Source organism: Macaca mulatta, chromosome 2 (genome assembly GCF_049350105.2).
Source record: "Macaca mulatta isolate MMU2019108-1 chromosome 2, T2T-MMU8v2.0, whole genome shotgun sequence".
Lineage (NCBI taxonomy): Eukaryota > Metazoa > Chordata > Mammalia > Primates > Cercopithecidae > Macaca > Macaca mulatta.
This window is the reverse complement of record NC_133407.1, coordinates 81,738,201-81,758,931: the sequence shown is the minus strand read 5'-3', so window position 1 is coordinate 81,758,931 and position 20,731 is coordinate 81,738,201. Positions and strand designations below refer to the sequence as shown.

Below are 20,731 nucleotides of genomic sequence, written 5' to 3'. Positions count from 1 at the left end.
TTTAGACTTGGCAGTTGTCTCCAGATACACAGGGTGGCCAGGCGATGGCTCATGCCTGTAATCCTAGCACTTTGGAAGGCCAAGATGGGCGGATCACTTGAAGTCAGGATTTCGAGACCAGCCTGGCCAACATGGTCCACGTTGGTCGCCATCTCTACTAAAAATACAAAAATCAGCCGGGCGTGGTGGCACGCACCTGTAATCCCAGCTATTCGGGAGCCTGGGGCATGAGAATAGCTTGAACCCGGGAGGCAGAGGTTGAGGTGAGCTAAGACCGCACCATTGCACTCCAGCCTGGGCAGCAAGAGCCAGACTCCGGAGGTCTCAAAAAAAAAAAAAAAAAGTATACACAGGGTGACAGAACTTGAAACTTGTATGCTTCTAAGCAACCACCTGCAGTGTACTGTGAATTCAGATTTTTAAATAAAAATCTGCAAATATTAAATAGCACATACATTGCATTGCCCTTTTTGTGTCAACAGTGCTAATTTGTTGTCATTCAACAAATATTTGTTGAGCACCTATGACTTGCTGGTCATTTAAACATTTAAAATATCGAACAATTAGGCTGGCTCGGTGGCTCAAGCCTGTAATCCCAGCACTTTGGGAGACTAAGGCGGGTGGATCACTTGAGGTCAAGAGTTCGAGACCAGCCTGGCCAACATGGTGAAACCCCATCTCTACTAAAAATACAAAAATTAGCCAGGCATGATGGCACATGCCTGTAGTCCCAGCTACTTGTGAGGCTGAGGCAGGAGAATGGCTTGAACAAAGGAGGCAGAGGTTGCAGTGAACCAAGATCACGCCATTGCACTCCAGCACGGGCAACAGAGAGAGGCTTCATCTGAAAAAATAAATAAATAAAATATTGCATAATTTCTTCCTTCTCTTCATGCAGAGCCTTGAACGAGGGGAGTGTTCTGGGCCTCTCAACCTCTCTGAGTGTCATAGCAGTTCGAGATTAGAGATGACCAGGTCCATACACGTTTGTATCTCTCCACAATGTCAGTCTTTTTTTTTTTTTTTAATGCTATTTCAATCACAAAATCCAGAAGCTAGATGGAGTTCCCAAGGAGGCAATTCTACTTAGTCCTTCCTGCTCACTCTGTAGTCAGAGCACATAGGTTCAAGCCACTCCATAAGTCAGTAAATATTGCAAACCATACATACTAGTATACTTAATCACTATACGAATGTTGTAGATTAAACATTCCACAACAAACAAAGTAATATTTAACATCAAGAGAAAAAAGAGATAGGCGAAAGGGTTAATGAACCAATCCGAAGGGAGCGAAGAAGACAAAGGGAGTCCTGGTCTGGGCCTGGTGGTCTGCAAGGAAGAGTCTTTGGGCCGGGCGAGGTGGCTCACACTTGTAATCCCAGCACTTTGGGAGGCCGAGGTGGGCGGATCACGAGGTCAGGAAATCAAGACCATCCTGGCTAACACGGTGAAACCCCGTCTCTACTAAAAATACAAAAAATTAGCTGGGCGAGGTGGCAGGCACCTGTAGTCCCAGCTACTCTGGAGGCTGAGGCAGAAGAATGGCATGAACCCGGGAGGCGGAGCTTGCAGTGAGCCGAGATTGCACCACTGCACTCCAGCCTGGGAGACAGAACGAGACTCCGCCTCAAAAAAAAAAAAAAAAAAAAAAAAAGAGTCTTTGATGTGGCAGAGCTTTTGGTGGCAACTTCTGAGTTCTTATCACGAGTGACTGCAAGACGGTGTTAGTGAAGACAGACAAGCTGAAGGCTTGGCTCTTTTACAGTCAGAGGGTCCTCTGGTGAGAACTGATAGTGGATGAGTGTGCTTGTTTGTGTTCTTTTTTAAAACCTGTTCATTAAGCAAAACATCTTATCCTTGTTAGCAAAGTGCCTATGAAATATAAAATGGAGGGTTTTTCTAAGATGGAATTAATTATGTCAAGGGTGGTTTATACACTGAGAGTCTGGACTAGCCTTGGAAGGAACTCAGTAATTGCCTAAGGGTGCAATAAGAACCCTGATATAATTGTGGGTTGCTAGGGAAACTGAGGAGCAGCTTCACCCAGCCTGGAGTGGCAGAGAGAATTTCCTGGAGAAGTGCAGAGGCCAACTGAGTCACAGGGGACTACCAGGTTCACCAGGATGTGAGGTGCTTCCGCCAAGATTCCACCGTGTGCGAAGTGAGAAGTGGAAAGCCAGGCAGAGAGTGCATGTTCTAATAAGGGAATGGCAAGTGGGTCAGTATACCTGACAGGGAGAAGATGGGAGTTGAGTTAGAGCAGAGGGCATGGGGGCCAAATCATACTCATAACAAAAATAACCATCGTCTATGGAGTGGATAGTATAGAACAGGAGCTGGACATACATCACTTCAAACGAGCCTCACACCAACCCTACAAGGTAGAGTTATTACTCTTCTTTCTAGAAGAGGAAAATGAGAGCTGGGCGCGGTGGCTCACATCTGTAATCCCAGCACTTTGGGAGGCTGAGGTGGGCGGATTGCCTGAGGTCAGAAGTTCAAGGCCAACCTGGCCAACATGGTAAAACCCAGTCTCTACTAAAAATACAAAAATTAGCCAGGCATGGTGGCGGGTGCCTGTAATCCCAGCTACTCAGGAGGCTGAGGCAAGAGAATTGCTTGAACCCGGGAGGCGGAGGTTGCAGTGAGCCGAGATCGCACCACTGCACTCCAGTCTGGGCGACAAGAGTGAGATTCTGTCTCAAAAAAAAAGAAAAAAAAAAGAAGAGGAAAATGAGACCCAGGAAGGAGAGATACCTTGCTAGTGACAAGGCTGGGATAAGGTAGCTCTGAGCAGCCAGGCTGCCCTGTCAATGCCTCTCTCCAGACAGATCTGGGAGGCTGGATTTATCTTCAGATACTTTCAACATCCCCAAGTGCCTGCCACTCTCCCACCATTTCCTAAGCCCATGTCAACAACTTCCCTGAAGTCCTTCTGTCTGGAGATGATGTGTACTTGGGTCCGCACACTAGACTCCTCCTGAGGGGAACTCTGTCTCAGGGGCTGGTGGAGGAACTGTGGCAGACAGAGACCTTGGTTGCTCCCCACTGTCCATTCTTTCCTTCTTCTGTAATAAAGTCATGTGCTGCAATGACGTTCTGGTTAACAATGGACCACATCTACAACAGTGGCCTCACAAGGTTAGAATGGAGCTGAGAAATTCCTATCACCTAGTGATATCTTGATGATCCTGACCCTGTGTAGGCCTGCATCTTCGTTTTTAAGAAAAAAAGTTTAAAAGGTAAATAAATACATTTTCAAAATGGGAAAAATAAGCTTATAGAATAAAAATAGAAGAAAATATTTTTGTACAGCTGCAACGTATTTGTGTTTTAAGGCGTTATTATTACAAAAGAGTCAAAAAGTTTTTAAAAATGTAAAGTTTACAAAGTAAAAAAGTTACAGTAAGCCAAGATTCACTTATTATTGAAGAAAGAACTTAAAAAATAAATTTAGTGTAGCCTAAATGTAGTGTTTATGAAGTCTGCGGTAGTGGACAGTAATATCCTAGGCCTTTTCATGCACTCACCCACAGCAGCTTCCAGCCCTGCAAGCTCCGTTCATAGTAGATGCTCTGTATGGGTGTAGCATTTTAATCTTTTATATTGTATTTTTACTGTGCCTTTTCTATGTTGAGAGACATAAATTCTTACCGTTGTCTGCAGTATTCAGTACAGTTGCCTACAGTATTCAGTACAGTCACAGGCTGTACAAGGAGCAATAGGCTATACCGTACAACTTAGGTGTGTAGTAGGCTCTACCATCTAAGTTTGTGTAAGTACACTCCATGTTCACAAAATGAAATTGCCTAAAGACGCATTTCTCAGAATGTATCCCTGCCATTAAGGGACAGTAATAGAACTGAGCTAAGCCCAGAGCTTCTTGGAACAAAGACTATCTTTCCCTGCCTCCTTGTAGCAAAATGCATCAACAGTGGATGCATTTTTTCCTAGAAATCCAGAGTCCAGTAGTACTTCCGAGGCGGCTTCTCCTCTCCCAACATCCCTGATCCGTCAGTTGTTTACGGGACACTGCTAACTGCCTCCTCAAATCCATTCTCCCCTTCTTAACTTCTAAGAGAACCCAGATTTTGTTCAGGGAGGCAATGTGCCAAGCTAAGATGCCCACCTTCGCAGAGGTCATCGCAGGGGTGATCACATGACATGGTTCTGGCCAATGAGATGTAGGAGGAAATGGTCACATGACACAATTCTGGCCATTGAGCTATAGGAGGATTTCAGCTGGCAAGTCCTGGGAAGGTTTTTGCTTTCCTGTTGCAAGTACCACCCCTTTTCTCAGCCTCATGTTTCCTTCCTGCTTTGAGATTGCTGTGAGGTTACCCTGAGGCAGGAGGTGGAGCAGTAGTCTTAGACTCTGGGGCAACCCACAATAAAGGTGGAGCCACACCCACCCTCTGTCTAGCTCCGGATGTCTTACTACCTGAGAAAAGCAACCCCCTTACTTAAGTTCAGGGTTTGTTCTGTGGAACTGAATATAATCCCACTAGATATACTATTCTTCCCAAAGAAAAGCCTTGTCAACTAAAAATAAAATCCTAAGCCCCCCACCGACTGAAATAAACCTTTCTTGGCCAAGGGGACCCCAGAAAAACCTTAAACTGAGTTCCTGGCCATGACAAGATGGGAGGTCAACCACATCTCGTTATACCCCTCTCTTTTATGGTTTAGACACAACTGACCAGCATTAATGTTAAAATAGAGATCATAAGGCTGACAGAATAGACTCTTTGTGGCAATAAGATACCAAATTATAAACAGGACATAGGTCTATGTTCTAACTATATTATGTGAAAGGAAAATATCTTGGGACCCCCAGATCACTAAGCTAAAGGGAAAAGTCCAGCTGGGAACTGCTTAGGGCAAACCTGCCTCCCATTCTATTCAGAGTCACCCATTAGTTATTGGCTAGTGTAAATGGAAGAGGTTAATCAGAAACTCAAAAGAATGCAATCATTTGTTTATTCTCTACCTATGACCAGGAAGCCTCCTCCCTGCTTCAAGTTGTCCTGCCTTTCCAGACTGAACCAAAGTTCATCTTGCATGTGTTGATTGATGTCGTCTCATGTCTTCCTAAAAGGTATTGTAGCAGGACCAGCTGCAGACAAAACTCCTCAGACACCGAGTTAAAGAAGAAAGGAGTTTTGGCCGGGGACATCAGCAAGACTCCTGTCTCAAGAGCCCAGCTCCCTGAGTGAGCAATCCCTGTCCCCTTTAAGGGCTTACAGCTCTAAGGGGGTGCGCGTGAGAGGGTCGTGATCAATTGAGCAAGCAGGGGGTATGTGACTGGGGGCTGCGTGCACTGGTAGTTAGATCAGAACAAAACAGGATAGGGATTTTCACAGTGCATTTCTATACAATGTCTGTAATCTATAGATAACATAACCAACTGGGTCAGGGGTCAGTCTTTAACTACCAGGCCCAGGGTACGGCGCCAAGCTGTCTGCCTGTGGATTTAATTTCTGCATTTTAGTTTTTACTTCTTCTTTCTTTGGAGGCGGAAATTGGGCATAAGACAAAATGAGGGGTGGTCACCTCCCTTAGTATAAAACCAAACTGTGCTCTGACCCCCTAGGGCACATGTGGTGAGGACCTCCTGAGTCTGTGTCATGGGCACGCATCCTCAATCTTGGCAAAGTAAGCTTTCTAAATTAACTGCGACCTGTCTCAGATTTTTGGGGTCCACAATTATAAGGGTTTTCTTTTTCTGTAGCAGCTAACAAGCACTGACCTTGAGATAAGCAATATTAAAACAATTTGCAGCTCCCTCAGATGCTAATTGACCCTTAGCTCCTGTCCCATCAGCCATAAAACCACAACTTTGACTGGACAAGAGACTGATTTCAGTAACTTTCTCTTGATAAGACCATTGACCATGGACTGGTTCTGGCTGGTTTACAGAAGTTGTGCTCTTTTTTGTATCCTGAAAAGACATTTTGATGTGTGTGTCCGAACTGTAATACATTTAAGTGTTAAGTCTCCACTTCAGAGTGAACATATGTTGTATGTATGTTTGTTCAGTATGCATGCATCGGGACTACCATGAATATTCATAGCTCCTCCTGTAACCTGTTGAATATGTATGTGTAGCCAACTCTTTCAGCATAAAGCTCCTACCCTAATCCCTCCTTCAAAGTGCCTGTCTCTGGTCTTGGCAGAGGCATGCTTCCCAGCCTGCACGATGGTCACCTTGAAGGCTGTAATCCTTAAAAAAAAAAAAAAAAAAAAAAAAAAAAGAGTCTACTTCTTTTCTAAATTTATAAATTGTGTGATTTTTTTTTCAGTTAACAAACTTAAAAGTCAATCTAGCCAACCTTACTTAATACAGGGCATTATAGCAGGAAAAGGGTGTGTTTCGGCATAAGACAACTCAAGCTCGAGTTTCAGACCTTCCGTTTATACTAGCCAATGACTAATGGGCAAGTTTGTGGAATTAAGGTATGTATTCTAAAATTAGACGTTGTAGAAACAAGAAATAAAGCCTGGCATTTGGCAAGTGATTAATAAAGAATCATTGAGATAATTCTTATCTACCAGTTTCCAGCCTCCACCAAATTGTTCCCTGACCTATTTGTAGGTTCTGAATCTCATATTCATGTCCTGGTTTCACCTCCTAGCCAAATCTTTTTGCCTATTCAGATCTTAGATGCTTCATCACAGCAAACTCAATCTAAAAGTTTCGTTAAAAACCACTATTTGACTCGCATCTTGTTTCTGCGTTTCCTAAACTATATCTGCTCTATCAAAAATGTTTCAAAGGAAAAGAATAGAAGTACATGCTTTGTTATGTCTAGTAATGAATTATTATTGGTATGCTAGTTTCAGAGGTATAGGTGCGTATTTCTATTTGGCTCATGACTCTTGTTTTTTTTTTTTTTTTTTTTTTTTTTTTTTGAGACGGAGTCTTGCTCTGTCGCCCAGGCTGGAGTGCAGTGGCCGGATCTCAGCTCACTGCAAGCTCCGCCCCCCGGGTTTACGCCATTCTCCTGCCTCAGCCTCCCAAGTAGCTGGGACTACAGGCGCCCGCCACCTCGCCCGGCTAGTTTTTTGTATTTTTAGTAGAGACGGGGTTTCACCGTGTTAGCCAGGATGTTCTCGATCTCCTGACCTCGTGATCCGCCCGACTCGGCCTCCCAAAGTGCTGGGATTACAGGCTTGAGCCACCGCGCCCGGCCAACTCTTGTTTTTTTGTTTTGGTTTGGTTTGGTTTGATTGGGTTTTTTTTGAGATGGAGTCTCATTTTGTCACCCCGGATGGAGTGCAGTGGCATGATCTTGGCTCACTGCAACCTCTGCTTCCCGGGTTCAAGCGATTCTCCTGCCTCAGCCTCCCAATAAGCTGGGATTACAGGTGCCCACCGCCATGCCCGGCTAATTTTTTTGTATTTTTAGTAAAGATGGGGTTTCGCCATGTTGGCCAGGCTGGTCTTGAACTCCTCACCTCAGGTGATCCACCTGCCTCAGGTATGAGCTGCTGTGCCTGGCTCCTCATAGTTCTTTTTGAAATAAGAAACTTTAATGTCAATGCTTCTAGGTTTGTATTTTTAATTGCCAAACAAGATATTTTAATGCTCCAGAAACATGCTTTTGTTGAAGTTGAGTAACATTAAAAATTAATATTATTCACTTGGCTTTTTAATTTAAAAGTTAACCCATGCTTTCAATCACTACAGAAGCTTTTAAGTAATAAAAAAAATGGATGTATCATAATATATTTAACCTGTCTTCTATTATTGGATATTTAGGTTATGTCTAGCTTATCTCAATTATAAACAACATCTCTTGAACATGTTTGTCTCTGCACTTTTGCCTCTTCATGTAATCTAGCCACTTATCCCCACTCCACTGTTTTCCCCCCGGGTCCAAGTCACCATCCATCTCTTGGCTGAATAACTGGAATAGCCTCCTAAATGCCTTCTGTGTTCGCCTTGCCCTTCTTCAACCCATTTGCAAATGCAGCACATTTTAATATGTTAATATTTCTCTCTTTTCTCTCTGCTTAAAGCCTTTCAATGTGACTGGGCTCAGTAGCTCAAACTTGTAATCTCAGCACTTTGGGAGGCTGAGGAGGGTGGATCACTTGAGCCCAGGAGTTCAAGAAGAGCAACATGGCGAAACCCTGTCTCTACAAAAAATACAAAAATTAGCTGGGCAAAGTGGTACATGCCTGTAGACTCAGCTACTTGGGAAGCTGAGGTGGGAGGATTGCTTGAACCCAGGAGGCTGAGGCTGCAGTGAGCCATGAGTGTGTCACTGCACTCCAGCCTGGGTGACAGAATGAGACTCTGTCTCAACAACAATAGCATTAAAAATGAATGGCTTCCCACTTATTCAAAGTTAAAAACCAAAGTCCTTATAATGGCCAACAAAGCTACACCGTCTACCCCCAGTGCCATTATTCTCTGAACCATCTCCTTCCATACTCCAATCTTCACTCTTCTCCAGCCACACTAATTTCCTTGGCAATTGTTCTAATATGGTCAGTAGGCTTTTGCCTTAGGGCCTTTGCACTTGCTGTTTCTTCTTTTTGGAATTCTCTTCTTTCAAATATGATGTTACTTAATCCCCAAACTCCATGAGTCTTCCCTGACCACTGATCTCAAATTAAAAAGTGCCTCATACCTCCTAGATCCCTTCCTGGCTTTCTCCTTCCAAATAGCACTTCTCATCTTCTAACATCCTGTCTCTTATGTTTTACTTTCCTCACTGTCTGTCTGCCCTCCACTCTTCCATCCAGAATATGAGCCTCATGAAGGTAGGAATTTTTGCTTGTTTTGCTTATTGCAGGTTGTCCAGCCTGTAGCACAGTGTTTAATACGTACTTGTTGAACAGATTAAAATGACTTTAAATATGTAAGATAATTTCCTTTAGAATTAGAATTTCTGGGTCACCGAGATTCATGTTTAATATTTTAATTGATAGAAATTGCCCTTTCAAAGGTTGGGACGACATTCCTACCAACTGTGTATAAGCATCCATACACTTAATACTTTGACCACATACATCTTTCTTAATTTTTTTTTTAAAGATGGGATCTCACTGTATTGGCCAGGCTGGTCTCAAACTCCTAGCCTCAAGCAATTCTCTCACCTCAGCGTCCATAAATGCTGGGCTTACAGGCATGAACCACTGTGCCTGGCCTCTTTCTTAAATTTCATTTGAGTGGTTTATCAGTCAGAATCTTAATGACAAACAACAGTATCCACAGAAAAACAGAATCTGCAGAAAAATTCTTTTTAACAAGGAAGCTCACAGAATCTCTGGAAGAAAGAGAGAGCCAGGCTTGCCTCTGCAGAGGGGAGCAATGTTGAGCCATGCTTTGGTGGTTGCTCCAGTGAAGGCGATGTTATGCCCAGACCGTTTGTTCCCCAAAGAAGACCACCAGAGTCCAGAGTCAAAGCCAAGCGGCAAGGATCTTTACTACAAGTTCGAACTTGGTCCCTCCATTCCACAGCATACAAGAGGGCCTCGAACAATGCGAGTGCTTGCCCTTTATAGCCCGATATAAACAGGATATGCAGAGTTACAGGGAACAAGGTAATTCTCTTGGTTACAGCATTACAATTGGTTAACATTATACATTTAGCATTCCTTATCGGAGATCTCCCAGGTGATGTTTTTCTGAAGTTTGAAAGAAATATGGAGGAATATGATTGTGCTGGGCTCAGGAAGTTGGGAGATATATGGGGGATGTGCCTCATTCCTTTCAGCCCCACTGTTAGTGACTGTTGGCCCAAAGGCCTGGCATGCCGTCCTAGACTACCTGATTGTGTTTACATTGACAATGTTGACCGTGCAACTCATTCTGCTCTGCAGTTTATAATTATAAACTATGGTTTACCTCAGCTTTGTCAAGGGAGTTCAAACCAGAGCAACTCCATCTTGAATAGGGGCTGGGTAAAATGAGGCTGAGACCACTGGGCTGCATTCCCACGAGATCAGGCATTCATAGTCACAGGTTGAGACAGGAAGTCACAAGATACAAGTAGTAACAACCTGTATCTCAACAGGATAACAGGATGCGGTAAAGAAGATGGCCAAAACCCACCAAAACCAAGATGGTGATGAAAGCGACATCTGATCATCCCCACTGCTCATTATACATAAATTATAATACATTTGCCTGCTAAAAGACACTCCCAACAGTGCCATGACAGTTTACAAATGCCATGGCAATGTCCAGAAGCTACCCCATATGGTCTGAAAGGGGGAGGGACCCTCAGTTTCGGGAATTGCCTGCCCCTTTCCTGGAAAGCTCGTGAATAATCCACCACTTGTTCAGCATATAATCAGGAGATAACCATAAAAATAGCCAGCCAGCAGCCCTTAGGGCTGCTCTGTCTATGGAATAGCCATTGTTTTTGTTTCTTTACTTCTCCAGTAAACTTGCTTTCTCTTTACTCTGTGGACTAACCCCAAATTCTTTCTTCATGAGATCCGGGAACCCTTTAGGATTCTGGATCAGGACCCCTTTCCGGTAACCTCTTGATATTTAAATGGAGTCAGTAATCACTAACAATCCATTAAAGCAAAGTCTTTTCCATCCTTGAATTCTTTATCTTGAACTGTCTCTTGATTGTCTAGATTTTGCAAGTAACTTTTCCAAAAAGGGTTGATCAGTGCCATATTTCCTGAGTACTGTTTTTCTCATATCTATCTATATTATATATTATTCTATTATAATCTAATATATTGTTCTTCCATATTATGGATAACCACTATCTTTTCTTTTATCTCTGCCCTCTATGTTTTCTTAACCCTATCTTCCGTGTCATGGATTCTTTTTTCAGCATATCTATGCTTCTTACTGCTTCTGTTGTGATTTTTCATTTCCAAAATAACTTTAATGTTATGTATCATTTTTTTCCTTACTGAAGCCAGTTACTTCATCTTCCTCTCTGATCTCTCATATTTCCTCCTGAAGCTCTTTGGCAAAGAACCTTTTTTTTTTTTTTTTTGAGACAGGGTCTTGCTCTGTTGCCTAGGCTGGAGTGCAGGGACGTGATCTCGGCTCACTGCAACCTCCACCTCCCAGGTTCAAGCTATTCTCCTGCCTTAGCCTCCTGAGTAGCTGAGATTACAGGCATGTGCCACCATACCCAGATAATTTTTTTGTGTGTTTTTAGTAGAGACAGGGTTTCACCATGTTGGCCAGGCTGGTTTTGAACTCCTGACTTCAAGTGATCCACCCGCCTCAGCCGCCCAAGGTGTTGGGGTTACAGTGTGAGCCACCGCTCATAGCCCCTTTGGCAAAGATTTTATGGGTTCCTTTTAAATTCTTTGAGAGTGAAATCTTTTTCTTAAATATTCTTCTGTATCTGTCACTTTTTAAAATTGTACTATGCATACAACTTAAATTGCATTTTTTTTCTGTGTTTAACTCCTATCTACATGCAAACAATTGTATCTGGTTCTTTTGCTCTTTTGTTGAAAAACAGTTTGGAGAGGGTTAGTTTATTGAGCTGGAGTAGCTGACAACTTCAGAATGAAAATGTTGCCTTAGAACACTCTCCCCAAGTTATGTTGTCTTTTTTATTTTTAGTGGGACGATTTCTTTCCAGTTGAGCAAGCTGCCCAGGTAGGATATTGTTGTAGACAACTATAAAGATTCCTAGATAATAGGCCAGGTGCGGTGGCTCACGCCTGTAATCCCAGCACTTTGGGAGGCCAAGGCAGGTGGATAGCTTGAGGTCAGGAGTTTGAGACCAGCTTGGCCAACATAGTGAAACCCTGTTTCTACTAAAAATACAAAAAATGGCTGGGCGTGGTGGCTCACGCCTGTAATCCTAGCACTTTGGGAGTCCGAGGCAGGTGGATCACAAGGTCAGGAGATCAAGACCATTCTGGCTAACACGGTGAAACACCATCTCTGCTAAAAATGCAAAAAATTAGCCAGGCGTGGTGGCGGACGCCTGTAGTCCCAGCTACTCGGGAGGCTGAGGCAGGAGAATGGCGTGAACCCAGGAGGCAGAGCTTGCAGTGAGCCGAGATCATGCCACTGCACTCCAGCGTGGGCAACAGAGTGAGACTCCGTCTCAAAAAAAAATACAAAAATTAGCTGGGCGTCATGGCTCATGTCTGTAATCCCAGCCACTTGGGAGGCTGAGGCAGGAGAATCGCTTGAACCTAGGAGGCAGAGGTTGCAGTGAGCCAAGATCGTGCCATTGTACTCCGGCCTGTGCAACAAGAGTGAAACTGTCGCAAAAAAAAAAAAAAAAAAAAGTCCTAGATGAGAGATGTTTTGTCTAGGGATTTTATGTTTAACTCTGCTTAACGGGCTTGTCAGCACCAGCAAAGCCAGTTTTGATTTCTTCTCTCTTCTTACTCCTGTCTCCAAGCACCTTTGTTAAGTTAGAATCCAGAGCACAGAGAAAAATTACTGATGAATTCAATTGTATCATCAGCCCCACCTTCCTCATCCTCAGTTCTCATTTTCCTGTGGGTCTCCCCACAATTCTGTTGCTGTTGGGTTTGTTTTGTTTTTGTTTTGAATAGTGATCATTTATGAAAGGTTAACATGGGCCAAGCATGGTTCTAACATGTTTTACATGTATTTCTCATTCAGTCCTGAAAACTATCCCAGAATTTATGATGCTCATTTTTACAGATGAGGAACGTGAGGCACAGAGAAACTGAATAACTTGCTCAAGTCACACAGCTTGTAAATAGCAGAACCAGGTATTGAGTGTCTAGAGCCACTGTGTCTAGTGTTTACAACTTATTGTAACCTCTCAGGAACTGCTAACATGCTTTCTACTCACTATAACCTTGCTCAAGATCTGGAAAGCCACATATCATCATAGTCTGGGGTTTGGAGGTTGCATTAATAGTTATTTCCTTTTTTTGTAGAAGCACTTGTCTAACTTTTTTTTTTTTTTTTTTTTTTTTTTTTGAGACGGAGTCTCGCTCTGTCGTCCATGCCGAAGTGCACTGGTGCGATCTCGGCTCACTGCAACCTCCACCTCCCGGGTTCAAGCAATTCTCCTGCCTCAGCCTCCTGGCTAACTTTTTAATTATTGTTGTTGGTCTTCTTTTGTTGGAGATTTCATGGAGAAGCCCAGTATGTATGCACTGTACTTCAACTTTTGCCAGAAACCTTTAGTAGCATTATTTTCGGGTAAATTGCAAAATGGCTGTTTACTCCTGTCGATGAAAAGAGTCAAACTCTGTAAAATATTCTAAGAGATTTATTCTGAGCCAAATATGAGTGGCTGTGGCCTGCGACACAGGTCTCAGGAGGTCCTGAGAACATGTGCCTAAAGTGGTGGGGGTACAGCCTGGTTTTATATATTTTAGGGAAGTATGAGCATCAGTAGAATACATTTAAGAAACACATTGGTTTGGCTTGGAAAATTGGGACAATTCAAAGCGGTGGGGCTTCCGGGCTGTGGGTAAATTGAAACATTTTCTGGTTGACAGTTGGTTGAGTTTATCTGAAGACCTGGGATCAATCGAAAAGAAATGCTTAGGTTAAGATAAAGGGTTGTGGAGACCGACTTAGCAGACTACAGAGAGAGCAGGTTGTAAACTGTTTCATATTGGACCTAAAAGGGTACCTGGCTCTTAGTTGATTATCTCCTGGATCTGGAAAACAAAGAAGGAAAACAAAGGAGAAAGGGGATTCTCTACAGAATGTGGATTTTTCCCATAAGGGATGGCTTTTCAGGGCCATTTCAAGATATGGCAGAGAAACATGTTTTGGGGTAAAATATTTTTATTTTCTTCCTTGTCATGCCAGAGTCAGATTGGAAAGTAAGTCACAATATACAAGGTTAAATAAATCCCATCTGATGAGAATTTATGGTTTGTAGGGCATGACTCCCCAAGCCCCTTAGATAGGAATTTGGACAAGAGAAAAATCAGAGTTTAGTCCTCTCTCTCTTATCCTAGGCGCTTTAGGGCTGTTCTGTTCAATATGGTAGCCACTAATCACAAACTAGTATATTTAACTTATATCACATATGGCTACTAAGCCCTTAAAATATTAAGCCCGTCCAGACTGTAATATGCTGTAACTGCAAAATGTACACTGCATTTAAAAGACTTATTACATAAGAAAGAATATAAAGTATCTCAATAATAATTTTTATGTTGATAGTACCGGAATAATATTTTTAATATATTAGGTTAAATAAAATGTACTGTTACAGTTAATTTCACTTGTTTCTTCTTACTTTTCAAATGTGGCAACTAGAAAAGGTAAAATTACATATCTGGTTCACATTAAACAATGCTGCTCTAGGGTTTCTTTTCATCCAGCAATGGCTTAGTTAAGACAGAGGAGGCAATATGGATCCACAAAAAAGTGTATGTGAAGCAGGGTGAAGAGTACATGGGGGTTGATTATACTACGTGGTCTATTTTTGCATATGATGGAAATTTCCCTTAATTAAAAGTTAAAAACAAACTCCCAAATATGCATAATTAATACAGAATTTTTTTGTCATGGTTTAAGTTCCAAGCATGTAACTCATCTGAACAATTTATCTGTTTTAAAATATAACGAATTTCCTCTTGGCTAGATCCCATCTGTAGGAGGTAAGCCAACAAGGTGTACTGCACAAGAAGAAAACAATGCAGAGCTTTCAGTTTGGCCAAGAAGACAGGCTAGGTTCAAGGTAGGCAGTAGCTTCACACCTTGAGAATTTCTAGCTTATTTCTCTCTATAGGAAATATTTGGTACAAAGTCCACATTCAATGGGTAGTGCCTTGGGCCCATAGGAACCCAGCCTTATCAGTAACAGGTTTCACAACATCTGCTGTTTTCCTATGAAAGTGTACACACATAACTATGAAACCAGGTCATGAAGTGGGAAGCACTGATTAATTAAAAAGTGTCCTTTGTTTTATTTTTTTCTTGCAGCAGTACTTGAAGATTGCTTGTTAACCCCAGCATAGAGGGTAAGAGTATACCCTCGGGGTCAGACTCCCTGGTTTAACTCCTGGGTAACTTAGAAAGTGTTGCCTACATTTTCAACGTGTTGGTAGATTTTTTCCATCTGTGAAATAGGAAGCATAAGGTAAGTCTCAAAGGGTGTTGTAAGAATTCAATGAAATCATATGTGAGAAATGCTTTCACCATACTTGGCCGAAAAGAAGGACCCAGTATTTAGCTGTTGTTTTATGGCAAATTTTTGCTTATTTCTAGTTGTTTGACACTTTATAGATTTCCTAGCTAATGAAATATTCTGCCTTCTACATATAGTATGAGAAATGATCAATTTTCGAATCATTAAATGGCTCTCTTTATTTCTAGATGCAACTCCTGAGGGCAGGATCTGTGTAGTTAAATAAAAATTACAGGGGGCTATAGTTTTGGACTAAGTTTCTGCACTAGGCTCCAACAGACCAGACTAAAAATCAGAATAGAGTTACCTTTGATAAAGTTCCACATCACCAAATCCAAACTAGGTTGTTGTCTGACCTTCTGAGAAATCAGGAGAGAGAGATAACAGCCAGTTTCTCATACAGGCCTGGTTAAATCTCTGCTTTAACCTTTGTACAACAGAAGTAGCCTGAAGTAACCTAATATTAACTAATCAGTTATTTTTCGAATTATTCTGGCTTCCTGCCCCACCTTACAAGAAAAGTGGCTTTGAAAGGATCAATGCAATTTTCATTCTTTGCTTGTGCTTTCTTCCACCCTTCTTTGTCTATAAAGCCAACGTCATCTGCTCAGCTCATCGGAACACTTACTCTATTTTATGGAATGGAGTGTTGCCCAATTACAGAATCTCACATAAAGTCAATTGAGATATTTAAACTAAGTTTGTTGTAATTTTTGTCATTTGACAGTGTATTATTTATCTTTGAACCTTCAGTGTCTAGCATAATATGCAGCTCAGAATCTTTTTAAAAAGTCATGTTGACTGTAACAAAATACACCTAAAATTAAAGCCCTGGGCATTGTTCTTGCGGTTATAAAAGGTTTAAGACACTGGTCTCAGTATGTAAGCAATTTATAATGTGAAATGCATGTGGCTTTTGTATTTACCTTTCTTGGGGACGTCATTCAACAAATATTTATTAGGTGCCTCCTATAAAGAAGGTGTGGAGCTGTGTACTGGGTGCCTCAGCGGGGTACAAAACAGACATGGTTCCTATGCCATAAAGCTCATTTTTAACAGGGTCGGCAGCTTTACATGACTAACTACAAAATTATGTATTAATAATTTCAGGAGAAGCAGAAGGTGCCAAGAGAGCAAGCAAGGGGACACCTAGCCTGAGCCGGGGGCCTCTTGAGAAGGTGATATTCAAAGGGATAGCAAAGACATGAGCAGCTAAAGTCCAGCAAACAGGGTGAAAGAAGATGATAACAGGCTTTCTGGGCTTTGAAAGCAGCCTGAAGTCCGCAGGAACAGAAAGAAGCAACATGAATGGTGAAGGAACTGAGGGAAGGCTGGCTTGCCTAGGTCTGGGTCTGGGGAATAGCAAGCTAGAATCCGTAGTTGGAGAAGTCAGCAGAGATCAAGGACCTGGCAAGCCATGTGAAGGATTTTGAATTTTATTCTGAATCCATGAAAAGACTCCCCTTCCAAAAGCGATGGCTTCTGGAATTTGCTTCCAATAGTCCAAGAACACTGGAGAGAGTGGGTGGGGTATATGTGAAGCAAAATTGGTCATTCATTGATAATTGAATGAAGCTGGGTGATGGGTACATGGATATTCATTATATTCTCAATTTTTGTGAATGTTTTAAATTTTTCATAATTAAAAAAAGGAAAAAAATCCCTCCACCTACAGTGAAGAGAAAGGACTGTAGAGGGGCGAGAACAGACTAGGAGGAGCCAGCCTTTGCTGTAGACCAGGTGAGAGAGAAGATGGAGTTTTGAACTAAGGTGGCAGCAGGATCTAAGGGAAGTGAGTAGATTCTGGTGATGCTGGGAGCTTGAATAGATAGAACTTGGTGATTAAATGTGAGGGACAGGAAGTGGGAGATGAAGCTCTCATGTGAACAAGTGATGTGCCAAGGGGCGGATTTTGGTATAGCCTTTTTTTTTTTTTTTTTTGGAGACAGTGTCTTGCTCTGTCGCCCAGGCTGGAGTGCAGTGGCATAATCTCAGCTCACTACAGCCTCCACCTCCTGGGTTCAAGTGATTCATTCTCCTGCCTCAGCCTCCTGAATAGTTGGGATTACAGGTGTGCACCATGCCCGGCTAATTTTTGGATGTTTAGTAGAGGTGGGGTTTCACTATGTTGGCCAGGCTGGTCTTGAACTCCTCACCTCAGGTGATCCATCTGCTTTGGCCTCCCAACGTGCTGGGATTACAGGCGTGAGCCACCGCGCCCGGCTGAGCCTGGTATAGTCTTAACACTTCCTCCCACTAACTCCATCTATCTACCATCTAAGGTTTAATTTAATTCAGCAAACATTTTTGGATTCTTACTGTGTGCTAAGCACTGTTTGGGAGATGTGGGGGGGGGGGCGGAAAAGAGGAACATGCAATTATAAATACACTAAGCTGTCATTAGTTGTCTGTGATGGGAGAGGCATTTTATATACATTACCCATAACCCTCACAGCATCCATGCAAAGTAGATATTATTTTATATTTTATAGATGAGGAAACGAGTTTGGGGAGGTTATGGAACCTGCCTGAGGACTGAGATGGAAGTCAAGTCCAATTTTTGGCTCTAATGCTTGTTGTCTTTCCCCTACACAAGTACTGAAAATGCAGATAAAGAAGTTTCAAAGAAAATTCTATCCATTTCAGTTGTTTTTCTCAGATTCGTACTGAGGCTGAAAACCATAGTTTCATGATCCCAAGCTAATGCTAATATGCTACCTGGAAGTTAATACATGAAAATCTGAGATGGGTCAAGCCAATTCACCATTTCCATCATAAAGAGCCACAGTTATCTCTTAATCAAGTTAAACTATCTTTCCCCATATGGTATGTTTAACCCTTTAAGTCCAATTACTGGAATGAAGTTTGAGAGTTTCATGTGTTCTTCTCTGAGGACAGGACTATTATTGCTCCAAGGCTAGCCACAGGCAAGATATCTAGCACTTTCTCTTCCCTGCTGTGATTCAAGTGGTTGTAGAAGAGAACTGCTTTGTCAAATATTTATATTCCTGCACTTATTTATTTTAAAAATATAGGCAAATATTTAGACAGTAAAATATATTCAAATGATAAGTTTATGTCAATTACATAGGTAAAATGTAGTGACCTAAGATAAAATGTAGTGATGAAATTTTCCTCCTTAACTTTTAAATTTTTAATTTTATTTTTTTTATTTACTTTTTTTTTTGAGATGGAGTCTCACTCTGTTGCCCAGGTTGGGGTGCAGTGGCATGATTTCGGCTCACTGCAAACTCCACCTCCCAGGTTCAGGTGATTCTCGTGCCTCAGCCTACCAAGTAGCTGGCACTACAGGCATGAGACACCATGCCCGGCTTATTTTTGTATTTTTAGTAGAGACAGGTTTTCACTGTGTTGGTCAGGCTGGTCTCGAACTCCTGACCTCAGGTGATCCACCCGCCTTGGCCTCCCAAAGTGTTGGGATTACAGGTGTGAGCCACCGTGCCCAGCCAACTTTTTTTTATTATGGAAAATTTTAAACATGCAAAGAAAAAAAAAAAAACTAGAATAGTATAATAAACCCCTGTGTTCCATTACCCAGCTTCAACAATTATTAACTCATGGTCAGTCTTGTTTCATCAATACCCCACCCACTCCCTCCTACACATTCTGTTCTGAAGCAAATCCCTGACATCATATCATTTCATCCGTAAATATTTCAGTATGTACTTCTAAAAGATAAGACTCTTTAGGGACCAAGTGTTTTGTCAAGCATTTCCTGAAACTGATCTGTGGGAAATTTGCCAAAAAAAAGTGGCTCAAATGTTTTGCAGAAAGCTGCACTTCCTGCAGGGGTGGGGAGTGAGGTTGGAGGTGATGGTCAAGTCCACCAGTGACAGCCTTTGGGTGAGGGTATGACTGGTCTTCACAGTGTCAGTACCCACTTAGAGAAAGTCAATCCTGTCCATACTTTGGACTTCAAATCCTGGACCACGCTCTTTGTTGTTAGCTTTCTCCCACCTTTTGTACCTGCAGTATTTGCAATGTCCTTTCCCAAAGGTTAGCTCATTTTAATTAAGACCAGTAACGGGGCCATCAAGGAAATGTACTGACTGTAAATACCTTGAGGGTAGAGTCTGGATACATAATTGTATCCCTATAGTACCTTGCATAGCACTTAGCCCATAGTAGGTGCCAGATGAGGTTGTCCAATAAAGGCAGTGAGGAAAGAAGGAAGGTATAACTAATTGAAAGAATGCCAGAGTTTTAGAAATGGTTAAATGTGACAATAAGTAAGACAGCAAGAAAAATAAAATCTATGAAGAGGCAGAGGCCAAATAATGCTTCCCCTCCCAAAGATGTACGCTTTTGAATACCCAGAACCTATGAATATGTTACCTTACCTGGCAAAAGGATTTGTGCAGATGTAAAAAAGTGAAGAATCTTGAGATGGGGAGATATCCTGGATTATCCAGATGAGGTCACTGTAATGGCGGGAGTCCTTATAAGTGAAAGAGAGAGGCAGGAGAGTCTGAGGAGATGTGAGGATGGAAGCAGAAGCTGGATTGACGCTTGTACTGGTTTTGAAGATGGAGGAAGGGGGCCATGAGCCAGAGGAGGTGGCAGCCTCTAGCATCTGGAAAAGGAAAGGAAACAGATTCTCCACTAGAGCCTCCAGAAATAGACCTGGCTGACACCTTGATTTTAGCCCTGTGAGATGTATTTTAGCCTTCTGACCTCCAGAACTAGAAGATGATAAATTTGTGTTGTTTTAAGCCACAAGTAGAAATTTGTCACAGCAGCCATAGGAAACTGACCTAGAGAATTTAGACAATCTTGCCTTAGTTTTTTTTTGCGAGATACATGATGAAGCCATTACAAACCAAGGCATAGCAGACTCTATGGGAAGTGGCCAGGTGCAGTGGCTCATGCCTGTAATCCCAGCACTTTGAGAGATCAAGGCGGGCAGATCGCCTGAGGTCAGGAGCTCGAGACCAGTCTGGCCAACATAGTGAAACCCTGTCTCTACTGAAAATACAAATATTAACTGGGCGTGGTGATAGGTGCCTGTGATCCCAGTTACTCGGAAGCCTGAGGCAGGAGAATTGCTTAAACCCGGGAGACAGAGGTTGAGGTGAGCCGAGATCGTGCCACTGCACTCCAGCCTAGGCAACAGGGTGAGAATCTTGTCTTTTTTTTTTTTCCTTTTTGAGATGGAGTTTCGCTCTTGTGGCCCAGGCTGGAGTGCAATGGCGCGATCTCGGCTCACCACAACCTTCGCTTCCCAGGTTCAAGTAATTCTCCTTCCTCAGCCTCCCAAGTAGCTGGGATCATAGGCATGCGCCACAATGCCTGGCTAATTTTGTATTTTTAGTAGAAACAGGGTTTCTCCATGTTGGTCAGGCTGGTCTTGAACTCCCAGCCTCAGGTAATCTGCCTGCCTCGGCCTCCCAAAGTGCTGGGATTACAGGCATGAGCCACACGCGGCCCGAGAGTTCATCTCAAAAAAAAAAAAAAAAAAAAAAAAGCAGACTCTATATGAGTTTAGAATACGTTCCTAAGGCAATCCTGTTGTCTCTATACTTGACACTGAACTATCAAGACATATGATACTGTGGCACGTGACAGAACTATCAAGGGATTGGGAGGGGTTGGTGTAGTTTAATACAGAGATTCAATTCAAATG

At 42.4% G+C, this 20,731-nt stretch overlaps 1 long non-coding RNA gene across 4 annotated transcripts; it reads left to right on the top strand.

The window, feature by feature from the left end:
- Window positions 1-4,886: 4,886 nt before the first annotated feature.
- LOC114676294 (uncharacterized) lies at window positions 4,887-18,118 on the top strand. 4 transcript variants are annotated; one of them, XR_013413629.1, is made up of 5 exons: window positions 4,887-5,213; window positions 12,915-13,079; window positions 14,542-14,637; window positions 14,883-15,039; window positions 16,198-18,118. It is a non-coding gene; the product is annotated as an uncharacterized LOC114676294 (long non-coding RNA). The 4 variants fall into 4 exon arrangements; XR_013413628.1 differs by lacking the exon at window positions 4,887-5,213 and adding an exon at window positions 6,934-11,597; XR_013413630.1 differs by lacking the exon at window positions 12,915-13,079 and having other exon boundaries at window positions 4,985-5,213; window positions 16,198-18,117.
- Window positions 18,119-20,731: the final 2,613 nt, after the last annotated feature.